Genomic DNA, 16,816 nt, shown 5'->3' on the forward strand with positions numbered 1-16,816 from the left:
CAAGGTCTGTTTCGTTCCCGACTGTGAGCCCAAGGACAGTCTCGGTCACGACTGTGAGCCCAAGTAGAGCCCCATTCCTGGCTGTGACCTCAAGGACCGTCTCATTTTCGACTGTGACATCACGTAGAGCCTCATTCCCGACTGTGTGCCAAGGACAGTCTCCTTCCCGACTGAGCGCGCAAGGACAGTCTCATTTCCGATTGTGAGCCCAAGTAGAGCCTCATTCCTGACTGTGAGCCCAAGGATTGACTCATTCCCGACTGTGAGCTCATGGAAAGTCTCATTCCCGACTGTGAGCCGAAGGAGAGTTTCATTCCTGACTGTGAGCCCTCGGTCAGTCTCGCTCACGACTGGGAGCCCAAGGACAGTCTCACTCCCGCTGAGACACTCAGGACAGTCTCGCTCGCGACTGTGAGCCCAAAGACAGTTTCATTCCCGACTGTGAGCCCAAGGACAGTCCCATTCCCGACTGTGAGCCCAAGGACAGTCTCATTCCCGACTGTGAGTCCAAGGACAGTCTCGTCAGGACTATGACCCCAAGGACAGTCTCACTCCCGCTGTGCCCCAAACGATAGTTTCATTCCCGACTGTGAGCCGAAAGTCTGTTTCGTTCCCGACTGTGAGCCCAAGGACAGTCTCATTCCCGACTGTGAGCCAAGGACAGTCTCTCTCCCGAAGGTGAGCCGAAGGAAAGTCTCATTCCCGACAGCGAGCCCAAGTAGAGCCTCATTTCCGACTGTGAGCCAAGGACAGTCTCTCTCCCGAAGGTGAGCCGAAGGACAGTTTCATTCCTGACTGTGAGCCCAAGGTCAGTCGCGCTCACGACTGGGAGCCCAAGGAAAGTCTCACTCCCGCTGAGACAATAAGGACAGTCTCGCTCGCGACTGTGAGCCCAAGGACAGTTTCATTCCCGACTGTGAGCCCAAGGAGAGTCTCGCTCACGACTGTGAGCCCCAGGACACGTTCGTTCCTGACTGTGAGCCGAAGGACTGCCTCGCTCATGGTTGTGAGCCCCAGGACAGTCTCGTTCCCGACAGTGAGCCCAAGTAGAACCTCATTCCCGACTGTGAGCCGAAGGACAGTCTCAGTCCCGACTGTGAGCCCAAGTAGAGCCTCATTAACGACTGCGAGCTCAAATACAGTCTCATTCCCGACTGTGAGCCGAAGGACAGTTTCATTCCTGATTGTGAGCCTAAGGCCAGTCGCGCTCACGACTGGGAGCCCAAGGAAAGTCTCACTCCCGCTGAGACAATAAGGACAGTCTCATTCCCGACTGTGTGCCTAAGTGGAGCCTCATTCCCGACTGTGAGCCAAGGACAGTCCCATTCCCGACTGTGAGCCCAAGGAGAGTCTCGCTCACGATTCTGAGCCCAAGTACAGTCTCATTCCCGACTGTGCGCCCTAGTGGAGCCTCATTCGCGACTGTGAGCCCAAGGACAGTCCTATTCCCGCCTGTGAGCCCAAGGACTGTCTCAATCCCGACTGAGATCGCAATGACAGTCTCATTCCCGACTGTGAGCCCAAGGATAGTCTCATTCCCGACTGTGAGCTCATGGGCAGTCTCATTCCCGACTGTTAGCCGAAGGAGAGTTTCATTCCTTACTGTGAGCCCTAGGTCAGTCTCGCTCACGACTGCGAGCCCAAGGACAGTCTCACTCCCGCAGAGACACTAAGGACAGTCTCGCTCGTGACTGTGAGCCCAAGCACAGTTTCATTCCCGACTGTGATCCCAAGGAGAGTCTCGCTCACGACTGTGAGCCCAAGGACAGTCTCATTCCCGACTGTGAGCCCCAGGACAATCTCTCTCCCGAAGTCGAGTCCAAGGAAAGTCTAATTTCCGACTATGAGTCCAAGGACAGTCTCATTCCCGACTCTGAGCCCAGGGTCTTTTTCGTTCCCGACTGTGAGCCCAAGGACAGTCCCATTCCCGACTGTGAGCCCAAGGACAGTCCCATTCCCGAATGTGAGCCCAAGGACAGTCTCATTCCCGACTGTGAGTCCAAGGACAGTCTCGTCACGCCTGTGAGCCCAAGGACGGTCTCGCTCATGGTTCTGAGCCCCACGCCAGTCACAATCCTGACTGTGAGCCCAAGGACAGTCTCATTCCCGACTGTGAGCCCAAGTGGAGCCTCATTCCCGACTGTGAGCCAAAAGTCTGTTTCGTTCCCGACTGTGAGCCCAAGGACAGTCTCGCTCATGGTTGTGAGCCCCAGGACAGTCTCATTCCCGACAGTGAGCCCAAGTAGAGCCTCATTCCCGCCTGTGAGGCGAAGGACAGTTTCATTCCTGACTGTGAGCCCAAGGACACTCGCGCTCACGACTGGGAGCCCAAGGAAAGTCTCACTCCCGCTGAGACAATAAGGACAGTCTCGCACGCGACTGTGAGCCCAAGGACAGTTTCATTCCCGACTGTGAGCCCAAGGAGAGTCTCGCTCACGACTGTGCGCCCCAGTACAGACTCATTTCCGACTGTGAGACCAAGGATAGTCCCATTCCCGACTGTGAGCCAAAGGACAGTCCCATTCCCGACTGTGAGTCCAAAGTCTGTTTCGTTCCCGACTGTGAGCCCAAGGACAGTCTCGCTCATGGTTGTGAGCCCCGGGACAGTCTCATTCCTGACTGTGAGCCCAAGGACAGTCTCATTACCGGCTGTGAGACCAAGTGGAGCCTCATTCCCGACTGTGAGCCAAGGATAGTCTCATTCCCGACTGTGAGCCCAAGGACAGTCTCGCGCACGACTGTGAGCCCAAGGACAGTCTCATTTCCGACTGTGAGCCCAAGGACAGTCCCATTCCCGACTGTGAGCCCAAGGACAGTCCTATTCCCGAAAGTGAGCCTAAGGACAGTCTCGCTCGTGACTGTGAGCCCAATTACAGTCTCATTCCCGACTGTGAGCCCAAGGACAGTCTCTCTCCCGAAGGTGAGTCCAAGGAGAGTCTCATTCCCTACTCTGAGTCCAAGGTCTGTTTCGTTCCCGACTGTGAGCCCAAGGACAGTCTCGGTCACGACTGTGACATCACGTAGAGCCTCATTCCCGACTGTGAGCCAAGGACAGTCTCCTTCCTGACTGTGAGCCCAAGGATAGTCTCATTCCCGACTGTGAGCTCATGGACAGTCTCATTCCCGACAGTGAGCCGAAGGAGAGTTTCATTCCTTACTGTGAGACCTAGGTCAGTCTCGCTCACGACTGGGAGCCCAAGGACAGTCTGACTCCCGCTGAGACACTAAGGACAGTCTCGCTAGCGACTGTGAGCCCAAGGACAGTTTCATTCCCGACTGCGAGCCCAAGGAGAGTCTCGCTCACGACTGTGAGCTCCAGGACATTTTCGTTCCTGACTGTGAGCCGAAGGACAGTCTCATTCCCGACTGTGAGCCCAAAGACAGTCCCATACCCGACTGTGAGCCCAAGGACAGTCCCATTCCCGACTGTGAGCCCAAGGACAGTCTCATTCCCGACTGTGAGTCCAAGGACAGTCTCGTCAGGACTAAGACCCCAAGGACAGTCTCATTCCCGCTGTGCCCCAAACGACAGTCTCATTCCCGACTGTGAGCCCAAAGTCTGTTTCGTTCCCGACTGTGAGCCCAAGGACAGTCTCGCTCATGGTTGGGAGCCCCAGGACAGTCTCATTCCCGACAGTGAGCCCAAGTAGAGCCTCATTCCCGACTTTGAGCCCAAGGACAGTTTCATTCCCGACTGTGAGCCCAAGGAGAGTCTCGCTCACGACTGTGAGCCCAAGTACAGTCTCAGTCCCGACTGTGCGCCCAAGTGGAGCCTCATTCCCGACTGTGAGCCAAGGACAGTCTCTCTCCCGAAGGTGAGTCCATGGACAGTCTCATTCCCGACTCTGAGTCCAAGGTCTGTTTCGTTCCCGACTGTGAGCCCAAGGACAGTCTCGGTCACGACTGTGAGCCCAAGTAGAGCCTCATTCCCGCCTATGACCCCAAGGTCCGACTCATTCCCGACTGTGAGCTCATGCACAGTCTCATTCCCGACTGTGAGCCGAAGGAGAGTTTCATTCCTGACTGCGAGCCCTAGGTCAGTCTTGCTCACGACTGGGAGCCCAAGGACAGTCTCACTCCCTCTGAGACACTAAGGACAGTCTCGCTCGCGACTGTGAGCCCAAGGACTGTTTCATTCCCGACTGTGAGCCCAAGAAGAGTCTCGCTCACGACTGTGTGCCCCAGGACACTTTCGTTCCTGACTGTGAGCCGAAGGACAGTCTCATTCCAGACTGTGAGCCCAAAGACAGTCCCATTCCCAACTGTGAGCCCAAGGACAGTCCCATTCCCGACTGTGAGCCCAAGGACAGTCTCATTCCCGACTGTGAGTCCAAGGACAGTCTCGTCAGGACTATGACCCCAAGGACAGTCTCACTCCCACTGTGCCCCAAACGACAGTCTCATTCCCGACTGTGAGCCCAAAGTCTGTTTCGTTCCCGACTGTGAGCCCAAGGACAGTCTCGTTCATGGTTGTGAGCCCCAGGACAGTCTCATTCCCGACAGTGAGCCCAAGTAGAGCCTCATTCCCGACTGTGAGCCCAAGGACAGTTTCATTCCCGACTGTGAGCCCAAGGAGAGTCGCGCTCACGAATGTGAGATCAAGTACAGTCTCATTCCCGACTGTGCGCCCAAGTGGAGCCTCATTCCCGACTGTGAGCCAAGGACAGTCTCATTCCCGACTGTGAGCCCAAGGACAGTCTCGCTCATGACTGTGACCCAAGGACAGACTCATTCCCGACTGAGTCCAAGGACAGTCCCATTGCCGACTGTGAGCCCAAGGACAGCCGCATTCCCGCCTGTGAGCCCAAGGACAGTCTCATTCCCGACTGAGATCGCAAGGAAAGTCACATTCCAGACTGTGAGCCCAAGGACAGTCTCATTCCCGACTGTGAGCCAAAGGACAGTCCTATTCCCGCCTATGAGCCCAAGGACAGTCTCATTCCCGACGGGGATCGCAAGGTCAGTCTCATTCTCGACTGTGAGCCCAAGGATAGTCTCATTCCCGACTGTGAGCTCATGGACAGTCTCATTCCCGACTGTGAGCCGAAGGAGAGTTTCATTCCTGACTGTGAGCCCTCGGTCAGTCTCGCTCACGACTGGGAGCCCAAGGACAGCCTCACTCCCGCTGAGACACTAAGGACAGTCTCGCTCGCGACTGTGAGCCCAAGCACAGTTTCATTCCCGACTGTGAGCTCAAGGACAGTCTCGCTCACGGCTGTGAGCCCAGGTAGAGCCTCATTCCCGACTGTGACCCCAAGGACCGTCTCATTTCCGACTGCGACACCACGTAGAGCCACATTCCCGACTGTGAGCCAAGGACAGTCTCCTTCCCGACTGAGAGCGCAAGGACAGTCTCATTCCCGACTGTGAGCCCAAGTGGAGCCTCATTCCCGACTGTGAGCCCAAGGACAGTCTCGCGCACGACTGTGAGCCCAAGGACAGTTTCATTCCCGATTGTGAACCCAAGGAGAGTCTCGCTCACGACTGTGAGCCCCAGGTCACTTTCGTTCCTGACTGTGAGCCAAAGGACAGTCTCATTCCCGACTGTGAGCCCAAAGACAGTCCCATTCCCGACTGTGAGCCCAAGGACAGTCCCATTCCCGACTGTGAGCCCAAAGTCTGTTTCGTTCCCGACTGTGACCCGAAGGACAGTCTCGCTCATGGTTGTGAGCCCTAGGACAGTCTCATTCCCGACAGTGAGCCCAAGTAGAGCCTCATTCCCGACTGTGAGCCCAAGGACTGTCTCAGTCCCGACTGTGAGCCCAAGTAGAGCCTCATTAACGACTGTGAGCTCAAATACAGTCTCATTCCCGACTGTGAGCCGAAGGACAGTTTCATTCCTGACTGTGAGCCCAAGGTCAGTCGCGCTCACGACTGGGAGCCCAAGGAAAGTCTCACTCCCGCTGAGACAATAAGGACAGGCTCGCTCGCGGCTGTGAGCCCAAGGACAGTTTCATTCCCGACTGTGAGCCCAAGTACAGTCTCATTCCCGACTGTGAGCCCAAGGACAGTCTCATTCCCGACTGTGAGCCCCAGGACAATCTCTCTCCCGAAGTCGAGTCCAAGGACTGTCTCGTCACGACTGAGCCCAAGGACGGTCTCGCTCATGGTTCTGAGCCCCAGGCCAGTCTCAGTCCTGACTGTGAGCCCAAGGACAGTCTCATTCCCGACTGTGAGCCCAAATGGAGCCTCATTCCCGACTGTGAGCCAAGGACAGTCTCGCGCACGACTGTGAGCCCAAGGACAGTCTGATTTCCGACTGTGAGTCCAAGGATAGTCCCATTCCCGACTGTGAGCCAAAGGACAGTCCCATTCCCGGCTGTTAGTCCAAAGTCTGTTTCGTTCCCGACTGTGAGCCCAAGGACAGTCTCATTGCCGACTGTGAGCCCAAGTGGAGCCTCATTCCCGACTGTGAGCCAAGGACAGTCCCATTCCCGACTGTGAGCCTAAGGACAGTCTCGCTCGTGACTGTGAGCCCAATTACAGTCTCATTCCCCACTGTGAGCCCAAGGACAGTCTCTCTTCCGAAGGTGAGTCCAAGGTCAGTCTCATTCCCGACTCTGAGTCCAAGGTCTGTTTCGTTCCCGACTGTGAGCCCAAGGACAGTCTCGGTCACGACTGTGAGCCCAAGTAGAGCCCCATTCCCGGCTGTGACCCCAAGGACAGTCTCTTTCCCGACTGTGACATCACGTAGAGCCTCATTCCCGACTGTGAGCCAAGGACAGTCTCCTTCCCGACTGAGCGCGCAAGGACAGTCTCATTTCCGATTGTGAGCCCAAATAGAGCCTCATTCCTGACTGTGAGCCCCAGGACACTTTCGTTCCTGACTGTGAACCGAAGGACAGTCTCATTCCCGACTGTGAGCCCAAAGACAGTCCCATTCCCGACTGTGAGCCCAAGGACAGTCCCATTCCCGACTGTGAGCCCAAGGACAGTCTCATTCCCGACTGTGAGTCCAAGGACAGTGTCGTCAGGACTATGACCACTAGGACAGTCTCACTCCCGCTGTGCACCAAACGACAGTCTCATTCCCGACTGTGAGCCCAAAGTCAGTCGCGCTCACGACTGGGAGCCCAAGGACAGTCTCACTCCCGCTGAGACACTAAGGACAGTCTCGCTCGCGACTGTGAGCCCAAGCACAGTTTCATTCCCGACTGTAATCCCAAGGAGAGTCTCGCTCGCGAATGTGAGCCCAAGGACAGTCTCATTCCCGACTGTGAGCCCCAGGACAATCTCTCTCCCGAAGTCGAGTCCAAGGAAAGTCTAATTTCCGACTATGAGTCCAAGGACAGTCCCATTCCCGACTGTGAGCCTAAGGACAGTCTCGCTCGTGACTGTGAGCCCAATTACAGTCTCATTCCGGACTGTGAGCCCAAGGACAGTCTCTCTCCCATAGGTTAGTCCAAGGTCAGTCTCAGTCCTGACTCTGAGTCCAAGGTCTGTTTCGTTCCCGACTGTGAGCCTAAGGAGAGCCCCATTCCCGACTGTGAGCCAAGGACAGTCTCACTCCCGACTGTGCGCCCAAGGACAGTCTCATTCCCGACTGTGAGCCCAAGGACAGTCCTATTCCCGCCTGTGAGCCCAAGGACAGTCTCATTCCCGACTGAGATCGCAATGACAGTCTCATTCCCGACTGTGAGCCCAAGTATAGTCTCATTCCCGACTGTGAGCTCATGGACAGTCTCATTCCCGACTGTGAGCCGAAGGTGAGTTTCATTCCTGACTAGGTCAGTCTCGCTCACGACTGGGAGCCCAAGGACAGTCTCACTCCCGCTGAGACACTGAGGACAGTCTCGCTCGCGACTGTGAGCCCAAGCACAGTTTCATTCCCGTCTGTGATCCCAAGGAGAGTCTCGCTCACGACTGTGAGCCCAAGGACAGTCTCATTCCCGACTGTGAGCCCCAGGACAATCTCTCTCCCGAAGTCGAGTCCAAGGAAAGTCTAATTTCCGACTATGAGTCCAAGGACAGTCTCATTCCCGACTCTGAGCCCAAGGTCGGTTTCGTTCCCGACTGTGAGCCCAAGGACAGTCCCATTCCCGACTGTGAGCCCAAGGACAGTCCCATTCCCGACTGTGAGCCCAAGGACAGTCTCATTCCCGACTGTGAGTCCAAGGACTGTCTCGTCACGACTGAGCCAAAGGACGGTCTCGCTCATGGTTCTGAGCACCAGGACAGTCTCAATCCTGACTGTGAGCCCAAGGACAGTCTCATTCCCGACTGTGAGCCCAAGTGGAGCCTCATTCCCGACTGTGAGCCAAGGACAGTCTCGCGCACGACTGTGAGCCCAAGGACAGTCTCATTTCCGACTGTGAGTCCAAGGATAGTCCCATTCCCGACTGTGAGCCAAAGGACAGTCCCATTCCCGGCTGTTAGTCCAAAGTCTGTTTCGTTCCCGACTGTGAGCCCAAGGACAGTCTCGCTCATGGTTGTGAGCCCAAGGACAGTCTGATTCCTGACTGTGAGCCCAAGGACAGTCTCATTAACGACTGTGAGCCCAAGTGGAGCCTCATTCCCGACTGTGAGCCAAGGACAGTCTCATTCCCGACTGTGAGCCCAAGGACAGTCTCGCGCACGACTGTGAGTCCAAGGACAGTCTCATTTCCGACTGTGAGCCAAAGGACAGTCCCATTCCCGACTGTGAGCCCCAGGACAGTCCCATTCCCGACTGTGAGCCTAAGGACAGTCTCGCTCGTGACTGTGAGCCCAATTACAGTCTCATTCCCGACTGCGAGCCCAAGGACAGTCTCTCTCCCGAAGGTTAGTCCAAGGTCAGTCTCATTCCCGACTCTGAGTCCAAGGTCTGTTTCGTTCCCGACTGTGAGCCCAAGGACAGTCTCGGTCACGACTGTGAGCCCAAGTAGAGCCTCATTCCCGACTGTGAGCCAAGGACAGTCTCTTTCCCGACTGAGCGCGCAAGGACAGTCTCATTTCCGATTGTGAGCCCAAATAGAGCCTCATTCCTGACTGTGAGCCCAAGGATAGTCTCATTCCTGACTGTGAGCTCATGGACAGTCTCATTCCCGACTGTGAGCCGAAGAAGAGATTCATTCCTGACTGTGAGCCCTAGGTCAGTCTCGCTCACGACTGGGAGCGCATGGATAGTCTCACTCCCGCTGAGACACTAAGGACAGTCTGCCTCGCGACTGTGAGCCCAAGGACAGTTTCATTCCCGACAGTGAGCCCAAGGAGAGTCTCGCTCCCGACTGTGAGCCCAAGGACAGTCTCATTCCCGACTGTGAGTCCAAGGGCACTCTCGTCAGGACTATGATCCCAAGGACAGTCTCACTCCCGCTGTGCCCCAAACGACAGTCTCATTCCCGACTGTGAGCCCAAAGTCTGTTTCGTTCCCGACTGTGAGCCCAAGGACAGTCTCGCTCATGGTTGGGAGCCCCAGGACAGTCTCATTCCCGACAGTGAGCCCAAGTAGAGCCTCATTCCCGACTGTGAGCCCAAGGACAGTCTCATTCCCGACTGTGCGCCCAAGTGGAGCTTCATTCCCGACTGTGAGCCAAGGACAGTCTCTCTCCCGAAGGTGAGCCGAAGGACAGTTTCATTCCTGACTGTGAGCCCAAGGTCAGTCGCGCTCACGACTGGGAGCCCAAGGAAAGTCTCACTCCCGCTGAGACAATAAGGACAGTCTCGCTCGCGACTGTGAGCCCAAGGACAGTTTCATTCCCGACTGTGAGCCCAAGGAGAGTCTCGCTCACGACTGTGAGCCCCAGGACACTTTCGTTCCTGACTGTGAGCCGAAGGACAGTCTCGCTCATGGCTGTGAGCCCCAGGACAGTCTCGTTCCCGACAGTGAGCCCAAGTAGAGCCTCAATCCCGACTGTGAGCCCAAGGACAGTCTCAGTCCCGACTGTGAGCCCAAGTAGAGCCTCATTAACGACTGTGAGCCAAGGACAGTCCCATTCCCGACTGTGAGCCCAAGGAGAGTCTCGCTCACGACTGTGAGCCCCAGGACACTTTCGTTCCTGACTGTGAGCCGAAGGACAGTCTCGCTCATGGCTGTGAGCCCCAGGACAGTCTCGTTCCCGACAGTGAGCCCAAGTAGAGCCTCAATCCCGACTGTGAGCCCAAGGACAGTCTCAGTCCCGACTGTGAGCCGAAGGACAGTTTCATTCCTGATTGTGAGCCGAAGGTCAGTCGCGCTCACGACTGGGAGCCCAAGGAAAGTCTCACTCCCGCTGAGACAATAAGGACAGTCTCGCTCGAGACTGTGAGCCCAAGTACAGTCTCATTCCCGACTGTGCGACTAAGTGGAGCCTCATTCCCGACTGTGAGCCAAGGACAGTCCCATTCCCGACTGTGAGCCCAAGGAGAGTCTCGCTCACGACTGTGAGCCCAAGTACAGCCTCATTCCCAACTGTGCGCCCACGTGGAGCCTCATTCCCGACTGTGAGCCAAGGACAGTCTCATTCCCGACTGTGAGCCCAAGGACAGTCTCGCTCACGACTGTGAGCCCAAGGACAGTCTCATTCCCGACTGAGCCCAAGGACAGTCCCATTGCTGACTGTGAGCCCAAGGACAGTCCTATTCCCGCCTGTGAGCCCAAGGACAGTCTCATTCCCGACTGAGATCGTAAGGACAGTCTCATTCCCGACTGTGCGCCCAAGGACAGTCTCATTCCCGACTGTGAGCCCAAGGACAGTCCTATTCCCGCCTGTGAGCCCAAGGACAGTCTCATTCCCGACTGAGATCGCAATGACAGTCTCATTCCCGACTGTGAGCCCAAGGATAGTCTCATTCCCGACTGTGAGCTCATGGTCAGTCTCATTCCCGACTGTGAGCCGAAGGAGAGTTTCATTCCTGACTGTGAGCCCTAGGTCAGTCTCGCTCACGACTAGGAGCCCAAGGAGAGTCTCGCTCACGACTGTGAGCCCAAAGACAGTCTCATTCCCGACTGTGAGCCCCAGGACAATCTCTCTCCCGAAGTAGAGTCCAAGGAAAGTCTAATTTCCGACTATGAGTCCAAGGACAGTCTCATTCCCGGCTCTGAGCCCAAGGTCTTTTTCGTTCCCGACTGTGAGCCCAAGGACAGTCCCATTCCCGACTGTGAGCCCAAGCACAGTCCCATTCCCGAATGTGAGCCCAAGGACAGTCTCATTCCCGACTGTGAGTCCAAGGACAGTCTCGTCACGACTGTGAGCACAAGGGCAGTCTCGCTCATGGTTCTGAGCCCCAGGACAGTCACAATCCTGACTGTGAGCCCAAGGACAGTCTCATTCCCGACTGTGAGACCAAGTGGAGCCTCATTCCCGACTGTGAGCCAAGGACAGTCTCGCTCACGACTGTGAGCCCAAGGACAGTCTCATTCCCGACTGTGAGCCCCAGGACAATCTCTCTCCCGAAGTCGAGTCCAAGGAAAGTCTAATTTCCGACTATGAGTCCAAGGACAGTCTCATTCCCGACTCTGAGCCCAAGGTCTTTTTCGTTCCCGACTGTGAGCCCAAGGACAGTCCCATTCCCGACTGTGAGCCCAAGGACAGTCCCATTCCCGACTGTGAGCCCAAGGACAGTCCCATTCCCGAATGTGAGCCCAAGGACAGTCTCATTCCCGAATGTGAGCCCAAGGACAGTCTCATTCCCGACTGTGAGTCCAAGGACAGCCTCGTCACGACTGTGAGCCCAAGGGCGGTCTCGCTCATGGTTCTGAGCCCCAGGACAGTCTCATTCCCGACAGTGAGCCCAAGTAGAGCCTCATTCCCGACTGTGAGCCGAAGGACAGTCTCAGTCCCGACTGTGAGCCCAAGTAGAGCCTCATTAACGACTGCGAGCTCAAATACAGTCTCATTCCCGACTGTGAGCCGAAGGTCACTCGCGCTCACGACTGGGAGCCCAAGGAAAGTCGCACTCCCGCTGAGACAATAAGGACAGTCTCGCTCGCGACTGTGAGCCCAAGGACAGTATCATTGCCGACTGTGAGCCCAAGGAGAGTCTCGCTCACGACTGTGAGCCCCAGGACAGTCTCATTTCCGACTGTGAGTCCAAGGATAGTCCCATTCCCGACTGTGAGCCAAAGGACAGTCCCATTCCCGGCTGTGAGTCCAAAGTCTGTTTCGTTCCCGACTGTGAGCCCAAGGACAGTCTCGCTCATGGTTGTGAGCCCCAGGACAGTCTCATTCCTGACTGTGAGCCCAAGGACAGTCTCATTACCTACTGTGAGCCCATGTGGAGCCTCATTCCCGACTGTGAGTCAAGGACAGTCTCATTCCCGACTGTGAGCCCAAGGACAGTCTCTCTCCCGAAGGTGAGTCCAAGGACAGTCTCATTCCCTACTCTGAGTCCAAGGTCTGTTTCGTTCCCGACTGTGAGCCCAAGGACAGTCTCGGTCACGACTGTGACATCACGTAGAGCCTCATTCCCGACTGTGAGCCAAGGACAGTCTCCTTCCCGACTAAGCGCGAAAGGACAGTCTCATTTCCGATTGTGAGCCCAAATCGAGCCTCCTTCCTGACTGTGAGCCCAAGGATAGACTCATTCCCGACTGTGAGCTCATGGACAGTCTCATTCCCGACTGTGAGCCGAAGGAGAGTTTCATTCCTGACTGTGAGACCTAGGTCAGTCTCGCTCACAACTGGGAGCCCAAGGACAGTCTCACTCCCGCTGAGACACTAAGGACAGTCTCGCTCGCGACTGTGAGCCCAAGGACAGTTTCATTCCCGACTGTGAGCACAAGGAGAGTCTCGCTCACGACTGTGAGCCCCAGGACACTTTCGTTCCTGACTGTGAGCCGAAGGACAGTCTCATTCCCGACTGTGAGCCCAAAGACAATCCCATTCCCGACTGTGAGCCCAAGGACAGTCTCATTCCCGACTGTGAGTCCAAGGACAGTCTCGTCAGGACTATGACCCCAAGGACAGTCTCACTCCCGCTGTGCCACAAACGACAGTCTCATTCCTGACTGTGAGCCCAAAGTCTGTTTCGTTCCCGACTGTGAGCCCAAGGACAGTCTCGCTCATGGTTGGGAGCCCCAGGACAGTCTCATTCCCGACAGTGAGCCCAAGAAGAGCCTCATTCCCGACTGTGAGCCCAAGGACAGTTTCTTTCCCGACTGTGAGCCCAAGGAGAGTCTCGCTCACGACTGTGAGCCCAAGTACAGTCTCGTTCCCGACTGTGCGCCCAAGTGGAGCCTCATTCCCGACTGTGAGCCAAGGACAGTCTCTCTCCCGAAGGTGATTCCATGGACAGTCTCATTCCCGACTCTGAGTCCAAGGTCTGTTTCCTTCCCGACTGTGAGCCCAAGGACAGTCTCGGTCACGACTGTGAGCCCAAGTAGAGCCTCATTCCCGGCTGTGACCCCAAGGACCGTCTCATTCCCGACTGTGAGCTCATGGACAGTCTCATTCAAACTGTGAGCCGAAGGAGAGTTTCATTCCTGACTGTGAGCCCTCGGTTAGTCTCGCTCACGACTGGGAGCCCAAGGACAGTCTCACTCCCGACTGTGAGCTCAAGGACAGTCTCGCTCACGACTGTGAGCCCAGGTAGAGCCTCATTCACGACTGTGAGCCCAAGGACAGTCTCATTCCCGACTGAGCCCAAGGACAGTCCCATTGCTGACTGTGAGCCCAAGGACAGTCCTATTCCCGCCTGTGAGCCCAAGGACAGTCTCATTCCCGACTGAGATCGTAAGGACAGTCTCATTCCCGACTGTGCGCCCAAGGACAGTCTCATACCCGACTGTGAGCCCAAGGACAGTCCTATTCCCGCCTGTGAGCCCAAGGACAGTCTCATTCCCGACTGAGATCGCAATGACAGTCTCATTCCCGACTGTGAGCCCAAGGATAGTCTCATTCCCGACTGTGTGCCCAAGGAGAGTCTCGCTCACGATTCTGAGCCCAAGTACAGTCTCATTCCCGACTGTGCGCCCTAGTGGAGCCTCATTCGCGACTGTGAGCCCAAGGACAGTCCTATTCCCGCCTGTGAGCCCAAGGACTGTCTCAATCCCGACTGAGATCGCAATGACAGTCTCATTCCCGACTGTGAGCCCAAGGATAGTCTCATTGCCGACTGTGAGCTCATGGGCAGTCTCATTCCCGACTGTGAGCCGAAGGAGAGTTTCATTCCTTACTGTGAGCCCTAGGTCAGTCTCGCTCACGACTGCGAGCCCAAGGACAGTCTCACTCCCGCAGAGACACTAAGGACAGTCTCGCTCGTGACTGTGAGCCCAAACACAGTTTCATTCCCGACTGTGATCCCAAGGAGAGTCTCGCTCACGACTGTGAGCCCAAGGACAGTCTCATTCCCGACTGTGAGCCCCAGGACAATCTCTCTCCCGAAGTCGAGTCCAAGGAAAGTCTAATTTCCGACTATGAGTCCAAGGACAGTCTCATTCCCGACTCTGAGCTCAAGGTCTTTTTCGTTCCCGACTGTGAGCCCAAGGACAGTCCCATTCCCGACTGTGAGCCCAAGGACAGTCCCATTCCCGAATGTGAGCCCAAGGACAGTCTCATTCCCGACTGTGAGTCCAAGGACAGTCTCGTCACGCCTGTGAGCCCAAGGACGGTCTCGCTCATGGTTCTGAGCCCCACGCCAGTCACAATCCTGACTGTGAGCCCAAGGACAGTCTCATTCCCGACTGTGAGCCCAAGTGGAGCCTCATTCCCGACTGTGAGCCAAAAGTCTGTTTCGTTCCCGACTGTGAGCCCAAGGACAGTCTCGCTCATGGTTGTGAGCCCCAGGACAGTCTCATTCCCGACAGTGAGCCCAAGTAGAGCCTCATTCCCGCCTGTGAGGCGAAGGACAGTTTCATTCCTGACTGTGAGCCCAAGGACACTCGCGCTCACGACTGGGAGCCCAAGGAAAGTCTCACTCCCGCTGAGACAATAAGGACAGTCTCGCACGCGACTGTGAGCCCAAGGACAGTTTCATTCCCGACTGTGAGCCCAAGGAGAGTCTCGCTCACGACTGTGCGCCCCAGTACAGACTCATTTCCGACTGTGAGACCAAGGATAGTCCCATTCCCGACTGTGAGCCAAAGGACAGTCCCATTCCCGGCTGTGAGTCCAAAGTCTGTTTCGTTCCCGACTGTGAGCCCAAGGACAGTCTCGCTCATGGTTGTGAGCCCCGGGACAGTCTCATTCCTGACTGTGAGCCCAAGGACAGTCTCATTACCGGCTGTGAGACCAAGTGGAGCCTCATTCCCGACTGTGAGCCAAGGACAGTCTCATTCCCGACTGTGAGCCCAAGGACAGTCTCGCGCACGACTGTGAGCCCAAGGACAGTCTCATTTCCGACTGTGAGCCCAAGGACAGTCCCATTCCCGACTGTGAGCCCAAGGACAGTCCCATTCCCGACTGTGAGCCTAAGGACAGTCTCGCTCGTGACTGTGAGCCCAATTACAGTCTCATTCCCGACTGTGAGCCCAAGGACAGTCTCTCTCCCGAAGGTGAGTCCAAGGACAGTCTCATTCCCTACTCTGAGTCCAAGGTCTGTTTCGTTCCCGACTGTGAGCCCAAGGACAGTCTCGGTCACGACTGTGACATCACGTAGAGCCTCATTCCCGACTGTGAGCCAAGGACAGTCTCCTTCCTGACTGTGAGCCCAAGGATAGTCTCATTCCCGACTGTGAGCTCATGGACAGTCTCATTCCCGACAGTGAGCCGAAGGAGAGTTTCATTCCTGACTGTGAGACCTAGGTCAGTCTCGCTCACGACTGGGAGCCCAAGGACAGTCTGACTCCCGCTGAGACACGAAGGACAGTCTCGCTAGCGACTGTGAGCCCAAGGACAGTTTCATTCCCGACTGCGAGCCCAAGGAGAGTCTCGCTCACGACTGTGAGCTCCAGGACATTTTCGTTCCTGACTGTGAGCCGAAGGACAGTCTCATTCCCGACTGTGAGCCCAAAGACAGTCCCATACCCGACTGTGAGCCCAAGGACAGTACCATTCCCGACTGTGAGCCCAAGGACAGTCTCATTCCCGACTGTGAGTCCAAGGACAGTCTCGTCAGGACTAAGACCCCAAGGACAGTCTCATTCCCGCTGTGCCCCAAACGACAGTCTCATTCCCGACTGTGAGCCCAAAGTCTGTTTCGTTCCCGACTGTGAGCCCAAGGACAGTCTCGCTCATGGTTGGGAGCCCCAGGACAGTCTCATTCCCGACAGTGAGCCCAAGTAGAGCCTCATTCCCGACTTTGAGCCCAAGGACAGTTTCATTCCCGACTGTGAGCCCAAGGAGAGTCTCGCTCACGACTGTGAGTCCAAGTACAGTCTCATTCCCGACTGTGCGCCCAAGTGGAGCCTCATTCCCGACTGTGAGCCAAGGACAGTCTCTCTCCCGAAGGTGAGTCCATGGACAGTCTCATTCCCGACTCTGAGTCCAAGGTCTGTTTCGTTCCCGACTGTGAGCCCAAGGACAGTCTCGGTCACGACTGTGAGCCCAAGTAGAGCCTCATTCCCGCCTATGACCCCAAGGTCCGACTCATTCCCGACTGTGAGCTCATGCACAGTCTCATTCCCGACTGTGAGCCGAAGGAGAGTTTCATTCCTGACTGCGAGCCCTAGGTCAGTCTTGCTCACGACTGGGAGCCCAAGGACAGTCTCACTCCCTCTGAGACACTAAGGACAGTCTCGCTCGCGACTGTGAGCCCAAGGACAGTTTCATTCCCGACTGTGAGCCCAAGGAGAGTCTCGCTCACGACTGTGTGCCCCAGGACACTTTCGTTCCTGACTGTGAGCCGAAGGACAGTCTCATTCCAGACTGTGAGCCCAAAGACAGTCCCATTCCCAACTGTGAGCCCAAGGACAGTCCCATTCCCGACTGTGAGCCCAAGGACAGTCTCATTCCCGACTGTGAGTCCAAGGACAGTCTCG

The sequence above is a fragment of the Scyliorhinus torazame genome, chromosome 1 (genome assembly GCF_047496885.1).
Source record: "Scyliorhinus torazame isolate Kashiwa2021f chromosome 1, sScyTor2.1, whole genome shotgun sequence".
NCBI classification, from domain to species: Eukaryota; Metazoa; Chordata; class Chondrichthyes; order Carcharhiniformes; family Scyliorhinidae; genus Scyliorhinus; species Scyliorhinus torazame.